The sequence below is a fragment of the Ochotona princeps genome, chromosome 21 (genome assembly GCF_030435755.1).
Source record: "Ochotona princeps isolate mOchPri1 chromosome 21, mOchPri1.hap1, whole genome shotgun sequence".
In the NCBI taxonomy this organism is placed as follows: Eukaryota; Metazoa; Chordata; class Mammalia; order Lagomorpha; family Ochotonidae; genus Ochotona; species Ochotona princeps.
Window position 1 is genome coordinate 14,428,217 of NC_080852.1, and position 16,372 is coordinate 14,444,588.

A 16,372-nucleotide genomic window follows, 5' to 3' on the forward strand; every position below is an offset into this window, starting at 1 on the left:
TTTAAAAAAATCAAATCATATAATATTATACAAAATAAAAATACAAAGGTCTCCATCCTCCCTCCCCCACCCTTATTTTTTCTATTTTGTTTCTTTCTTTGCCTAGTTTCCTGGCAGTAGTCCCTTTGGACCTTGACCCGCGGCTTGAAAGTGTGAACTCTTAATCTCTCTGCCACACTGCTGAGTTGTTGGGAAAGCTAAGAATTTTGCCAAGAGAACAGCCTGCCTCATATTTAATTTAGACCCTATTTATATCAAATTCCTACAGAGTGCATCTGTTCAGCTCTTTGTCAGAGTGCAATTTCTGAAAAATGAGAAATAGAATACTGGCAGATATATATTGAGCACATGTCAACAATTTTCTTTAACTCAGTAGCAAGGGACACTACAGGGTGACAAAGTTAGTTTGAGATGGATACAAGAACATGATACATATTGAGTCAATTAAACAAGGCTGGAACAAGAGCACACATTTGGATGCAGAAAAGGTAGACTTCCGTCTCGGCAATGACACTGTAACCTGTGCGGTCATCTTTTCTTCTAGCCCCCAAACTATTTGCATCGCAAGAGAACAAAACTCATTCCTAGTCATCAGTGTTTTACCAGTTAACCCCTGCCTGTACTGAGCCTGTGCTGTAATGAATAGCCAGTTTTCAGGCAAAATGGTCTTCCAGTGAAGCAGCTCCCCAGAGAACTTTCTGCAGCGATGGGAATGCTGTTGGTTGCTGTCTACTAGGCTTCTAGCTTTCTCTAGCTACTGAGCCCTCAACACATGGCCTGAGATGCTGAATTACCTATGTACTTTGATTTTAATTAATTGAGGCTTAATTTTCACGAGCTGTATCTGGTTCATGGTCCCTACAAGAGCTGGTACAGCTCTGGATCATGCAACAACCCCCGTGGATATTTCATGGGATTTTGAGTGGGCTCATAACATTTTGTGTCTTATTTCTAAGCTTTTGCTCATTTTTCATCTTATACTTTCTGTGTCCTACACTTTCTTCCATCAATTTTTACTTCTTTATTTTTGGCAGCCATCAGCGGGAAGGGACAGATCTGTTTACAAATTGCTGCCCGTTCTTGGCTCCCTTGCAGCTGTCTGATCAAACTGATGGCCCCTCTGAGAACTGAGCAACAGACCCCGGCCATGGCAGGCGGGGCGGACACAGAGCGGGCTGACGTGTTCTCCGCAGGAGCCAAGGAGTAAATGTCACGAGAACAGCCCGGGAGAGAGATTCTCATCCCGTTTCTCCATTGCAGCCAGCCCAGAATGACCTGTTCTTGAAGGTTGAACTTTCGTGTTATTAATGGTTTAGGAAGGACTTCTGGTAAGGAGAGTCACAGATAAATCTGAGATTACTTCAGAAAGTTCAAGGAAAACTAGAAGTCAAAGGTGAATTTATGGGACTACAGCATGCCATGGTGTAACTAGTGAAGCCATAACCTGTGATGCCAGCATCTCATATGGGTACTGCTTCGTGTCCTGGCTGCTCCACTTCTGATCCAGCTCATTGCTAATGACCTGGGAAAAAGCAGTAAAAGATGGATCAAGTATTTGGGCCCCTGCCATGTCTCTAGGAGATGTGAATGAAGCACCTGGCTCCTGGCTTTGTCCATCCACGCCCAGCCCTGGGCATAGCATTAGTCTGAGGAGTAAATTAATGAATAAATTAATGAATTCTCTCACTGTTTTTTCCCTCTCTCTTTCTGTAACTCTTTTAAAAAATAGTAAATCTTTTAATAAAAGAAAGTAAATAAGTTTATTTTGGTGCAAAAGGTTTGGAAATCCAGGCACAGTTCTTTTGTAATATGCATTTGTCATAAAATTTATGAAGACCCATTATACATGAATTTTAGAATTTTTTTTGCAACAAGATAGTTACTTTTGAATTCTGTTCTCCAAGAATTATGTGAAGTACCTTTGTAGGTCACTAGATTTTAACTGCTTGTTAAAGAAGCTCTCACAAAGGTCTTCACAGAGGAAACAGGCTCAAGTAACCTTTAAGAAAAGTAAAAGGGAAATATGTCATCTTTATGATAAAGACTGCAAGAGGAGTTAGTGGTAAAGGTCTACCATACACAAGGTAAAAATGCCACTGTAGCTGGAAATACTGCGGCAGTTAAGTTTGCCCAAGTTGTAATTACCTTGCACTGTTAGAGTAGCAGGCACATAGCCTCCTTGTAATTGTTTTCCTTTCTAAAAGCTTCACCATTTCATTGAGAGTTCTTCCAAAGTAATTCAACAAAAATCTTCCTTGCATTGCCTCACTGGGGGCTTCTTTCATGAAATTTACTGCCCTGAGTGTAGATTCACCTTGCCAGCTTTGGTTGTATCTGTGACTCTATGATTTCTCTCATCTTCTTGTCTTTCTCATTCCTCTGAATAAACTAAAGCCTTTTCTCTAAGGTCAGATGAACTTTGCTGTAAATCATCAAGGCTTCCAGAAAAAGGAGGTTTAAAAGGGAATCTTGCTTGCTCTCAGTCTTTCAAGTTGATTTTTCTTCTTTTTTTTTTAAACTCCTTGTACTTTAAGGTAGCTTGTAGACCTATCTACGACGTATAGAAACCTACAGGCCCATTGCTTGGGCATGCCATATGAAGACTATGTAGGCATGGATTTATCAGCTGCTATGATTGTTCAGATGCTTTCTGCTACTTCCCAGGTTATCAGTTCATAGCCAGACACTACAAAACCACATGTGAGCTGTGGTACTTTAGTAAGCTCATGGAAAGTGGAATCAAAAGATGACTTTGTTAAGAAGCATGTAACTCCCTGCTAGGACAGACCCTGGGAAGCAGTGGTGATGGTTCAAGTGATTGCTAATCACGTCAGAGATGTGGATTGAGTTTCTGCCTCCTGATCTTGACCCAGGCCCAACATGCTGAACATCTGAGGGGTGAAACAATGGCTAAGAGGTTCTCTCCCCACCCCCCCCCGTTGGCACTAGCAGGCAGAGGATTAGCATACTGCACCACCATGCCACCCCCTAAATAGCATTTTTATTAAGTTTAGTTATATAAGAGGTTTTTAAATATGTCACACATGGAAATACTCATGTCACATGTGGAAATGCTTGGAAAGTCCTGGTAGAGAGAGAAAGGAGAAGAGAGGGTAAAGAAGGGAGCAGGGAAGAGAGAGAGAGAGAGAGATCACTTCCATCTACTGGTTCACTCGACAAAGAGATGTGAAGGTCAGGGTGGAGCCAAACTGGAGCTAGGAGCTTCAGGCAGAGCCCGAAGTACTCAGGCCGTCCTATCCTGCCTTTCCAGGTGTACTTGCAGGAAGCCAAATGAGAAGTAGAGCAGACAAAGACTTGAACAAAAGCTGCTGCACCACAGGGTACCTGCAGCATAAGCAGCCACTTAGCCAGCACCAGCTGTGTGTGTATATATATATATGTGTGTGTGTGTGTGTTTTTTGAGATATGCTGAGTCGGCATTTCGATTAATTTTTCCACGTAGTATTGATAATTAACCTTTATCTTTTCTGTTAACAATAATCCCAAACTTGCCATTCTAGTTCAAACAATAGTTCTTTAAGGAAAACTGCAGAGAACATGGCTAAGTCACTGGGAACTGAACTTTTACACAGCATTGCTGAATATTCATGATGTTTGATTTTTAAACCTCTCTCCAGTGGAATCCCATAGAGACATCAGATTTCATCATCTAAGAGCAAATCAGTCAATCTTAACAGACATTATCAGAGAACCTGATCCATACCACCTGCATTCCCTCCCCACTAGGACACTTTTGAAGATTCAGTGATAGAATCTGCACTATCAAGTGACTGACAGCTGGAGGATCCTGAAAGTTGCTACCTACATTTGTAAAGAAAAAAGAGAAATACTTGTGACTAGTAAGGGTGAAATCTTACTCTCTATGCTTTTGATAGATTTGCCTCTTTTTGTGTCTTTTTAATCAAGTATTTTCTAGCAAATGAAACAAGAAGTTTCCTAAAGGCAAGAGGAAACATTCAATTTTGTCTTCATTTTCGAACAGTATCTGGAGCTTGCTGGTGGTAAATGACCAGGAGCAAAAGTTAAGCAGAAGACAAAAGCAAAAGCAAAAACCCCAAGACATTTAGCATGGATGCACATCATGAAGAAGTTAAATAAAATACAACATCTAGTAAATCCTACTTGCTGCCGTTACAAACTTAGTATTAAAAATTCCATGCATGTGTTTAGGATGCAATGATAGAGCCAAGGGAAGATAAATAGAACTGCCCATCTGTTTTCATTTAAAAAGATCTCCAGCTTTCCATATTACTACTGTAGGTCCACTTACAATGTAATTTACACATAGGTGTGTTGAGAAGAAGAAATCCAGAAGAGAACACTTAAGCCCTTCACAGTGGCACCATACCATGCAAAGAAGATTAACCATTAGACATTTGATTACAGTGCATTTCCTCCTCTCCCTTTCTTTTTTCTGAAAAAGGAAGAATATTTAGATTGTCCTTGCTGATTATAAAGCAAGATCCGCTTCTAATCATGTTGCCTACTGAGACAGCCTCAAAGGACATGGGACCTGAGGTTATCACAGAGGTGCTGCTGCTTGTTAATGCGACGTTGACAGGAAAGCTTCAAAGTCTCCACTGAGCATCCACTTGGTCCATTTGGGGCTTATGGATTGCAGGATTTAAAGATGTCTTTGTGAGAGGAGTTAGATTGGGTAGTAGGCAGTTAGGGTATTCTGGGTCCCCAAGTCATTTTTTCTTCCCAAATATAAAAGGGAATTTCCCCACCATGTCTTAACTTATCAGGAATGCTTCCCCAGGATACAAGGGTGACATTAACATATCTATTCCCCACCTGAAGCTTCCACCCAATTCTGTCTCCAGCCATTGCCAAGGGGAAGGGCTTCAGACTGGCCTCTTTATCATTAGAAAGGGACCAAGGAAGTTGGCCACTGACACCTTTCTGGCCTTTTGTCCCAAGGCCAGGTACCATGGAAACCAGGAATTTTCTTTGTTTATGGAGTAACATCTTTGAGGGAAACCTTTAAAAGATAGTTTCCCCACCATTAATACGGGTTTTTCTCTCTTAGCTTTTGCTCCTGCCACTATGGCAGGGGACTAGGGTTTTTCTCTCTTAGCTTTTCCTCCTGCCACTATGGCAGGGGACTAGGGTTTTTCTCTCTTAGCTTTTCCTCCTGCCACTATGGCAGGGGACTAGGGTTTTTCTTTCTTAGCTTTTCCTCCTGCCACTATGGCAGGGGACTAGGATTTTTCTGTCTTGCCTTTCCCCTGCCACTATGGCAGAGGATCTCGAGCCCCGCCCCCATCACTAGGATGGGAGTCTACTTTCTCAACTATTTCTAATAAATCTTACTTTAAAACTAAACTGTCCGCATGAAAATTCTTTCCTGCGAGACAAGAATTGAGGTTGCTGCAGTATTCGGGGTTCAAAAACCCTACAACATCTTGAAGTTTTTCTCCTCCCTCCCTGGCTGTGTGTACTCAGCCACTAAACTGTGTGCACATCAGAACGCTTTGTACCATGGAGAAACAATCTAAATGGATCATGTCATAAAATGACCTTTCCCAAATCACGTTTTGGCGAGAAGCTGCTTTTTACAGCTGTTTCTTTTCTCTGCCTGCAGAAGTCAACAGCAGTGGAGCTTTCATGAGCCTTCCTAGAAGTTTGACATCCCGTTGGGTTCAATTCTGGGGAAGCTAAATTCAACATGCTTCCTCTTCACATTTTTGGCAGATTTGAAATTGCACCCTGCCAGTGGATCAGGGTATGTACAAATCGCATCCTTGTCTTTGCCCCTCAAGTTGGTTTCTGGAGAAAGTTGTTTTGGAATAAAGAACTTAAAAAGGGAACAGAATATGTACTTGGTATTGGTTTATGGCTTAGCTAAAATAGTTAATTGTGTTCTCCTAGGCATTGATGTCAGTGATAGTAGATGAGGAGACAGCTTCTAAAGTGGCATGCCTTCTCCTTGCTTTCTGCTGTTTTGCTCAGGAATGAGACAGCCCTGTATGAGCCAGGGTGAGATGCAGTTCCTGGGGGCTTCCTTTTCTTCAGGTGCAAATGTTTTGTGGAAGAGCTGACAGACCACATTGTTTGTCAACACAGTCTAATCCACATGTCAAACAGCATTTCCATTCTGTTTCCCTGAACAGAGCCTCTCCTTGTTGATTAGCAGGAAGCTCAGAATTTACAGGAATGCATAAACACCTAAAGAGATTGCTCAGCCTGAAAAGGGTGAGGGCGTCTGGCACATTTTGTTTTTAATATCACTTCTTTGATTCAGTTATAGTTGGGCCATTGTATGACCTTGGGAATGGAAAAGGAAGTAGAGTGAAAATTATCAACTCACTTTCTAAAGCAGTTTTGCAATGTTTCTCTCCTTTGTTCTAGTCAGCCTAAGCTCTTTCGCTGAGGTGAGGAATAAAGTCTTGATCTTAGAGAAAAACAATTTACACTAACTGCGCATGTTTATTTTTTAAAAAAGATATATTTGATATATTTATTTGTTTTCTTGAATTGCAGTGTGGCAAACAGAGAGGGAAGGACAGAGACATCTTCCATCCAGTAGTTCACTCCCCTGATGGTTGTCATAGCTCCATTAAGGTCTCCCTGATGAAAGGCAGGGGCCCAGGTCCTTGGGTCATCTTTTGCTGTTTTCTCAGGCACATTGGCAGGAAGATGGATTGGAAACAGCAGCCAGGACTTCATGGCACTCTAACGTGAGATGCAGGCATCTGAGATGGCCTTCTGTGTTACAGTGGCCCATTCTTTCTCTTAAGAGAACCAAAATAAGGTTCCCACTGCTTCCATGCTTGCCACATCATCTTCCTCACCATCTTCCTCCCTTTTCACTGCAATAAATTCTTCTCCGTCCCTCAATTTTTCTTAGGATGCTTCTCTAAATTAAGTTAATGTTGCTACTTTTTTGCCTTTCTTTGCTGTATCCTTGTAATTCCCCTCATTATTTTTCCTCTTTTCAAGCCACAACCTTTGTATCTTATTAACTCATTTACTAGAGGAGAAATTTAATGTGGATGATTTTTCTCGGAATCCCAGAGTATAAAGAGGGAAAAAAATGAAAGAGTCGCCACACTAGAAGTCCTCTACTCTTTTTTCCATATCTTTTTGATAGGATCACCAAGCCAGAATCTCTATTTTTTAGGACCAGTCTTGCTTTTTGAACTGGAGAAACCACTTTTTGTTTCTAGGATAAGTCATTATAGATACCTATCGTCTTTCTGCTTTCACTTTCAAATTTAGCTGTAACTTGGATTTAAAAGCTAGTTTAAGAAAATCAATAACATCTATTTAGTAAGTATCCACTTTAAAATGTGATTTAATAAAAGTACTTCTCATTAAAGGAATTGACAAACCGTTACTTTTAACTCTATAATATTTGCCAGTATTCGATGATTTTTTTTCCTTACAAAAATGAATTTCATATGATTCTGCCAAATAGGCTGACTCTAGATGAAATTATGAATTGGGTTAAATGTATCTTCAGAATATTCCAAGTCCTTGAGGGCACCCAAGAACTTGATCCCTGTACTTCTGTTGAATTCATGAGCAGTTGGAATTTTTTATTTTTATATTGTGATTATGTGCCATTGACAAAAAAGTGACAGTTATTAGGTTGACAACTTCATTTTATTGGCCTATTGGTTATTTGAATGTCAACAGGAGGGTTGAAGCTTTAACTAAAGGATACATAACGTCTAACGTCTGTAGTTAGACACTAATGTGAAGACACGAGTCAGTCTTTCATAAGTCTGGAGTCACCATTATATGTTATTTCATACAAACCCTTTATTTTAACGATGAGAAGTATGAAAGCTAGAAACTCGCTGAAAAGACAAGATGCCCTTCTGGTGTCTGATGGGCAAGTTTCCTTGCCATTACACTCTATTCCACAGAGCCCTATATTTGGGGGCTTCCCTCTCGTTCGCTTGAACTCAGTACTCAGCCTCTGTTCCAAAGGAGGAGTGAGAAAGAGGAATGAGGAAGAGACAGAGCCAGGTTTTCCTGAATCTGCGTTACCATTTTCCCTCAGTAAATGCTGGTAGAACCAAACTCAAATTATAACCTTTTCTACCACACTTCTAGAAATGTTATAACACATGTTTAAAATGTATTTGTACATAAATGTCCTATAGAATCGAAAAGGAACTTTTAGTGTACATGAACTAGGAGGAATCCCTGGAAGGCAGAAATCAGGTAAACTCAGAGAAGTAACACACTGTAGTGCTACATGGGCCTGGGGAAGACCACTTACACTCTGCCAGATTCTTGCTATCTTCTGCTCAGAATCTGTCCCTCTGTGTTTGAGGTCTTTCCCCTCCTCCCCCAGCTTATCCAATACAGCTTTGTAACACTTTTTTCTTCATTCTCATTCACTAAGAAACTTTCAAAGGTGTTTTTTTCTTAATTATCCTCCCCCCAATGCAAGTTTAGTTCTAATGATGCACTATGTTTTGCTGTGAATACGTCTATGCTCTTCATACATAAAGATACTGCCACAGTACATCTATGCTGTTCATACATAAAGATACTGCCCCTGCTTGAGAATGCATGTCTCATATCAGAAGGATTCTTGTGATTCTTTCTGGAGCTAATTTGAGGCTCTCTCCCTCTTCATACAAAGAGAATCACCATACAAAGAGTTGACTGACAAAAATACGACATAAAAATAATACCAGGGAAATGCTCATCAATTTACAAATCAAGTTTTTTTTCTGAAACTCTAGTACTACTTTAACCTGTAAGTAACTGGAAAATTATATAAATGGTTCTGTCTCTTCACCCAAGTGGGACCATTGAGTGCTATATGGTTCTATTTCTGTCCAGCTAATATCATTTCATGCCTTCCACTTTCCAGTTTGATTCATTCATTCATTCATCAAATATCAAAAAGCATAATGACTTTCTTTTTTTTAACTCTTATTTTAATTAAAGTATTTTATTAATCCAGAATAGTCTTTCTTTCCAGTAACTAAGTTAGTCAATTCTTTCTGAGTCTGCTATTTAATATCTTTTCATTTTGGACCTGGTGGTTTGATTGATACTTGCAGAATATGCCTTCCTTTACAAAAATATGTAGCCAAAATATTCTCTGTTAATAAGAAACTTACAAAATAAAATTTTCCAGAGATTTTGACTGATTGGATCATATTATGAAGAAAATGTATAGCAGGAGTGTGAAGAATGACTCATTTATAATCCAATTTAGGAATCTACATGGCAAAGATAGTCACAACCACAGCATGGCAAGCAGATCTGCTACAGGCGTGGCAGGCCCAGCTGTGGATTTTGAGGGCAGATAGAGTGTTTTCTTTATAACTGGAAGCCAGAACAATCCAAGGACCAAAGATTTTAATATCTTGTAGACCTGACCCAGAACTCGAGCAAGCTTTCCAAACCTTTCCAGCCTCAGTTTTTTCGTCTTGAGAATGGAAGGAAATAATACCTCTTTTATACAATGGTAAAACACCAGTGAAATCAACAAAGTAACAATTCTTAGCCTACATTGTTAAGTGGATGGTGAACTTGAACTCTGTTTCTACTTGAAGGCTGATTAGGTAGAAAACACTGAAAAAAATAAACTTTAATTTCTCCCTTTGCTCGCATAGGTAATGAAGTGGCCAAATATTTGCTCATATGGCCCAATTTTATTATGGTTTTATATTCTGAAAATGATACTCAACTCAATCCCACAAACCATGGAACATCTGAAAATGAGTGAGTTTCACTTGGAAGCCCATTCAAACACCAACGTTTGTTTTTGTTTTATTTTTCAAGGCAGAGATGGAGACAAGCTAAAAATATTCATTCAACTATCTTTTCTTCCTATCAATTTAGTATTCTAAATCTAACAGCCTGATAGGACCAAATGCCTATTTAGAAAGTTAAGATTAAAACATTGATTTACTGCTATTTTTCCATTAATGTTTTCTGATTATTATTACTGCAATTGATCTAAATATTTCACTGGGTTTTTACATGTATCTTCTAAAAACCTTCCTTATTAGTTGATTGCCTCATTATTCCAGAAACAAGTACATTCAGGACCATCCTAACTGTGGCAACAAAGCACATAGACGATTTTCTGTATATATAGTCTTTTTTTCTTTTGTTTTTTAAAAAAAATTTATTCATTTGAAAAGCAGAGTGACAGAACGATAGATCTTCTGGCCACTAGGTCACTCCTCAAATGGCCACAGAGCCTGCAATTCTATCCACATCCACCATGTGGTTGACAGAGACCTAAGTATTTGCGTGTCATCCTTGCGCAGGGGCCATGCTAATCTTCTCTGTATCATTCCAGTTTTAGTATATGTGCTGCTGAAGCGAGCACAGAGACTTAAGTATTTGACCAATTTTCTGTAGACAAAATGGGCTACTTTCCCAGAGCCTTAGCAGGCAGCTGGTTCACAAGCAGAGCAGCTGAAACTCCACCCAGCAATCTGATATAGGATGCTGGTGTTGTGAACAGTGGCTTTACCCGCTTACCCATGGTGGGCAGGATTGGGATGAGCTCCAGCACCAATTGGTTTTTGTAGAAGATGAGGCTGGAGGTAGAACTGACCCAGCAATTGCAACCACCAGAATATTCATAGGCTGATAGGGATGATGGACTGTGCCAGGCCCTGTACTGACGAGCACACCCAAGAATCTGGTCTGGGATCACTGAATCTGAAGTTTCCTAGGGGATCCCCTCAGTCGAACTGCTGGACTCAGAACCCCAACATGAAGAGAATTGCAGGTTCCATAGTCTGACCATGGAGTGCAAGTGTCAAATTTGAGCCTCCTCAGAGTCTCAGAGCAGTGGACAACATATCCAGGTGCACATGGAAGATATGGCAATACATTGGAGCCTGCAGAGGACACCAGATACCACAACAGAGGACAGAACAAATTGATCAGCTAGCCCAGCCAAGTGTTGGCAGTAAAAATCTGGAGACGCTAAGGTGGACTGTGTCAGCCAGTAGATTCTGAAGAGATTTCATCATGCTTGGAATGGCAATTCAGAGCTGTTGAACTGTCGAAACCAGTTGAGCAGTACCCTAGGAGCATGCCCCACATCAGGGACCCTGGGATGGTTGGGAGGGTGGGTGTGGCTTCTTCCTTTGTCTCTCCCCTTCCCCAGATAGAGGAAGGAAAAAAGAAAATGTGGAAACAATGGTCTTAACCACTTTCCTGTAGCCCTTGACCCTTTGCGCCCTAATCAACTTTGTAAAGATCATCAAAATAAAAATATACATAAAGTAAAAAAAAGGAAGTTCCAAATTTGTCATTATTTCCAGCCTTGGAGTTACTTAAACGTGGAAATTGGGGTTTGTGGCTAGGGTAATAGAACAGTAGTAAACTTGGTTTCCAGTTGTTTCATTACCTCATCTAGATATCTGCTAGGGACAGAATTGGGGAGTTTTAGCTCTGTAAATCTTGGAATTGCTTTTATTATCTATTATATAGCTTGTTGCTGGTGTTGCTATTCATGAGGCAGAAAGACAGATAAATAGAGGCAGACATAAAGAAATATTGCCTCTTTTGATTCTCTCACCAAATACCAGCAAAGTCCAGGGCTGGGCTTACCTGGAGCCAGGAGCCAGGCATGAACCTAGATCTTGGGTGCCAAGGACTTAAGCCCTCACATGTTGCCTCCTGGTATCTACACTGCTAATAAAAACTTGGAATTGGAAGATAACGCTGACTCAGATACTCTAATATGGTGTGCAGGTATCTTAACCACTAGATCAAATGCCTGCCTGTCTGCCCAGTTCTTCACCTGTGGTATTAAACCCTCACAGAATCTGATGAAGATATGTTCTGTTTTTAAAACTCCTTTTAAGCAGTGAAGAAAGTTGAGCTCCCGGTATTCCAGCAGCTTGCCCAAGATCCTCTAGGCAACCGTAAACCATAGACTGAGTTATTGAGTGTGGGGCAGTGGTTCTTTCTATTGGAAAGGCAAATTTACAGAGATGGGGAGACAGAGAAAGACCTTCCATTGGCTGGTCCACTCCCCAAGTAGCCTCTGGCTAGAGCTGAGCCAACACAAAGCTAGGAGCCAGGAGTTCCTTCTGGATCTCCCACATGTGTACAGGGTCCCAAGGCTTTGGTCCATCCTCTACTGCTTTCCAGGCCACAAGCAGTGATTGGAAGGGAAGTGTAGCAGCCAAGACAGAAACTGGTGCCCATATGGGATTCTGGTGCATGCAAGGCAAGAATTTAGCCACTAGGCTGTCACGTCAGGCCTGAAACAGTGTTTCTTAACAAAGAAGGATTTCTCTACCCTTTCCCAGCAAGACATTTCTGGTACCATAACTAGATGTAGATACTGTGGTGACTCATAGTGCTACTAATATCCTTAATAGGTACATGAACAGCCTCCCATAAGAGACAGTTATCCCATTGAGAATATCAGCATTACCACTGTTGAAACTGCGAACCAGTGCCTCATACACTCTCCAAGACAACTGTCAGTAGTGCTGTGATATCCCATTATACACTGGGAATGTAACTAATAGGAAGGATGAGCTGACTGACTTTATTTTATTTTAAATAATTTAAGTAGCCATATGCAATTAGTGGCTATTTTACTGGACAATAAGGTGTTATTTGGCACACCGTTATGTTCTTGCTTATAAAATGTCATCATTATCATACTTGTATAGGCTTGTTGTAAGAATTAAATTAAGCGTAAAGGGCAGTGGATTGTTAGCTGACGTTTTAGAAATTAAATAATAAATGTCTATAGCTTGAATATTCTTTACCCAAAATGCTTAGGAACAAAAATGTTCAGGATTTGAATAGAGATGTTAGAATATTTGAATATACATGATGAGGTATCTTGGGAATAGGATCCGTTTTTAAATATAAAAATTCATTCATGCTTCATATATATACTCTATACATGTTGCCTAAAGGTAATTTTATAATATATATATTATATATAACATATATATATATATATGTTGGAGGCATATGTTTCAGTGGTTTCTCTCTGAAAGCTTGGTGCACTTGAGCTGCTTCAGTAAAACAGGTGGAATGACCTGCCTGTGACTTGCCTGTGCTTGAGAATTCAAGAGACACAATGGATGCATTAGAGGTTGGGCAGGTTGAGACTGCCAGCTGGGGCTAGACTCAGACTCTTCTGCTGCTGAGGGATGAAGTCACTCCTTAAATCTCAGGGCTTACTCTTGTTGGAGAAGGGCTGCCTGTAAACAGCTGGAGTACACAAAGTTGATAACAGATTAAGGCCTGGTTGGATTCTTTTCACTTCTATGGTTTAATGGTCTTTTAGCTTAATTCACTGTGGGATAGAATCTGGACTAGAAGGAAAGGAAATTGGAACCAAAGAATAAGTCAGATTGAAAATAAACAGGAGTATGCCCTTTCATTTGCTCTGTCCTTTGGGTTTCAGTTTAAATACCACATTTCTAGACAGGCCAAACCCAGTCAACATTCGCACAAAATAATTTCCCACCTCACCCTACTACCTTATTTCTGTCTAGCGTCTTATTATATCCATCTTACAACTTTCCAGAATTAGTAAATAGGTATTTATACAGTTACCTACTTAGTTTTCTGTGCTTCTGTCAATAGAATATAAACTCTATGAAGAGAGAAGACCATTTCTTCATTGTTCACTGTAGTGTTGTCATAATCCAACACAGTGCCTGGCAGAGTTCATGATCCTTGAATATCTGTTGGATGAGTAGATAAAGGTACACTAAGTTGATTCATGTTGAAGTGTCACTGGTGACTGTTTTCATAGGTAGAATGTATTAGGTAGCTTTTTCTGCAACAGAATACTTAAGGCAGGCTATTTTACAAAGCAAAGAATTTTGTTTTTGTTTTTACAGTTCTGGAAACTCGAAGTCCAAGGGCCTCAGCTGGTAATGGCATCTTGCTCCCTAGGACCCAGGGCAGTGCAGAGCATCACCTTGAGGAAGATAGGGAACATGTGTGTCTGTATCTCCCTCCCCTTCCTTATGAAGTCACCAGGTTGCACTCCTGAGGGCCCCATCACAGTCACTTAACCTAATGAAGTCTCTTTTCAAAGACTCTGCCTCTTAAGACCATGACCAGACCATGCTCCTGACTTAGGATATTAAATCTGAGTATATTTGGAAACAAACTATATCCAAGACATAGGATATACCTTGAAAAAAAATGCATTTAACTTATAATCTTTTTCCTATCTTTAAAAGGACTTTGTTCTTGCAGCAGTTTCAAAATTGCAATTGTACCTATTTTCAGGATCCAGGTAGCCGATCTCTGGGGGAGAAAACCATCATAGAATTCTGTGAGCATTCAGCATGAAATATGGACACAAGTAGAATCCGTGCAGTCACTGGCTCCTAAGGATTCCACTGTTGACAAGGGCAAAGGAAGCATGGTAAGTGCCATGTATGAAGTTTCCCATAGAGGTCCCCGTTTGAGTCTCCTTAGATTTATACTTGCTGAGACATTCTTTGTTTCCACAAACACTTAATAATGTATCTGGTACACTGGCCAGGAATCAGAGCCCAATTGCAAAGAATACCAAGGTGATATCATTCAAGCAATTAAACACTGAAAATTTGAGTTCAGTTTTCAGGTTAGCTGCTTCTTGGTAACGTTGGACAAGTTATACATTCTTGCTAATTGAGTAAACTGGGATGGTAACAGCACAAACATCACACTCTTGTGACAAGCACTGAGTGAATATTCTTGGTTAAATAGCAAGTGTGTACCCAGGCACAGAAAGTACTAAAAGGATGTCCATTGTATCTCATGATCTTAAACTTGGCTCTGAATTGATTGGTGCTCTTCCCATTAAAAAGCTGTGCTGAGTTGGTGGGTGTTTGGCCACGTTGTTAAGTTAACAGTTGGGATATCCACATTTCTATACTTTAGTGCCTATGTTCCAGGCCTGGCTCTCATCCTACTTCCAGCTTCCTGTTGATACAGACCCTAGGAAGCAGCATGGATCTCTTCATTGGTTGGGTCCCTACCAACCTTGTGGAATACTCATGTTGAACTCCTGGCCACTTGTTTCAGTCCTCACTGGAGCCATTGCAGGCATCTGGGGAGAGAATCAGCATGGGGTAGCTTATTCTTTCTCTTTCTCTCCTTCTGAAAAGGATAAATAAATGAGGTTTTTCTTTTTTTAACAATAGAGCTATGATTCCTCTCCTGGACTTTGCTCATGATTTCTTTAATAGCAGTGTACGGTTCAATGCTAAATCAAAAACACATCAACATTTCCTCTTGTGTGCTAAAGCGTCGGTCCAGCTTGGAGAAAGTTCTACTTCCCTGGAGCCACCACACTGTAAGGACGTGTGGAGGTGCTCTAGCCAACAGTCCCATCCAAGTCTGTCATCCTAACCAAGGTGGTTGTGTTGCTCTGCATTTTGTTACTATCATGAATGCGTGAGACAGGCTACTTTATGAAGAAAAGGTTTGTTTTGGCTGAAAGTTGGAAGCACAAGGCCTAAGGGACTCATCTGGTAATGAGTTTCTTGCTTTAAGTATCTTGAGGCAGTGCAGGACATCACATGGAAGAGATGTGGAGTATGTGCGTCTAGGTATGTCTGGTCTTTCTCCAAATAAAACCATCTAAGTTCCCGCATGGGTGGCATAGCCTGGTGACCTTGTCTAATCCTTGTCACCTCCCAAAGTTCCTCTTGCTAAAAACCATCCTCAGATTAAGTTTGCAATTTGTTAATACCTCAGATAAGATTGAATTTTAGCACATGTCTTGGGAGAAAAGAACGAAATCATATTTAATCCATAGCAGTGGCAGACTATGCCTCTTTAGAAGGGACCTTCCAGCACTCACTTAAAGTGAAGTTACCTCCAGCTGAGACTGCAGACCCAGGAAGCCAACTCAAGGTAACTGATGCGTGGTAGATTTTGAGAGCATAATAAAGTGTTGTTTTATACCATGAAGATTTAGAGCATTTGTTACCCAGCGTTAGCTTATGGAGCACCGTAATTACCAGTTAGAAGTTATTATAAACTTGTAAGACTATGGTCTTAGTGATATTACCCCAAATTATATCATAACCACTAGCATTTTAAGTAATAAATCAGATGGCTGCCATTTTAGCCGCTTTGTATGCATTCACCCTATGCTGAGAGACACCTAGAGCTACTGGAACTATTTTCTTTCCTCTGAGGCTTTCTTCTTCCAGACTCAACTTCCTGTCCTCCGGTTGCTCTCTGACCTGGTGCCACTTGCCACATCCCTGCGAAGTCAACTATAATCTAGGACCCTGTAATGATTTGTGAGTTTCTGTTTGCACTCTACACTCCACACTCCCTGCAGAATGCCACATGTCTCTATGGGCTTCTTGCAAACAGGCACTGCTATGTTGAACACTTCTTTCAAATACAAAGGAAAGAC

At 40.5% G+C, this 16,372-nt stretch overlaps 1 long non-coding RNA gene and 1 other non-coding gene across 2 annotated transcripts in view; both read right to left on the bottom strand.

Moving 5' to 3' along the window:
* Positions 1-10,228: 10,228 nt before the first annotated feature.
* On the bottom strand, positions 10,229-10,336 carry LOC118760337 (U6 spliceosomal RNA). Its single transcript, XR_004996725.1, has one exon. It is a non-coding gene; the product is annotated as a U6 spliceosomal RNA (small nuclear RNA).
* A 3,230-nt stretch (positions 10,337-13,566) lies between these two features.
* Positions 13,567-16,372, bottom strand: part of LOC131482824 (uncharacterized) — a 183,659-nt gene continuing 180,853 nt past the window's right edge. The window contains exon 3 of the long non-coding RNA XR_009247325.1: positions 13,567-13,685. This is a non-coding gene — a long non-coding RNA (uncharacterized LOC131482824). The remainder of the gene's footprint in view (positions 13,686-16,372) is intronic.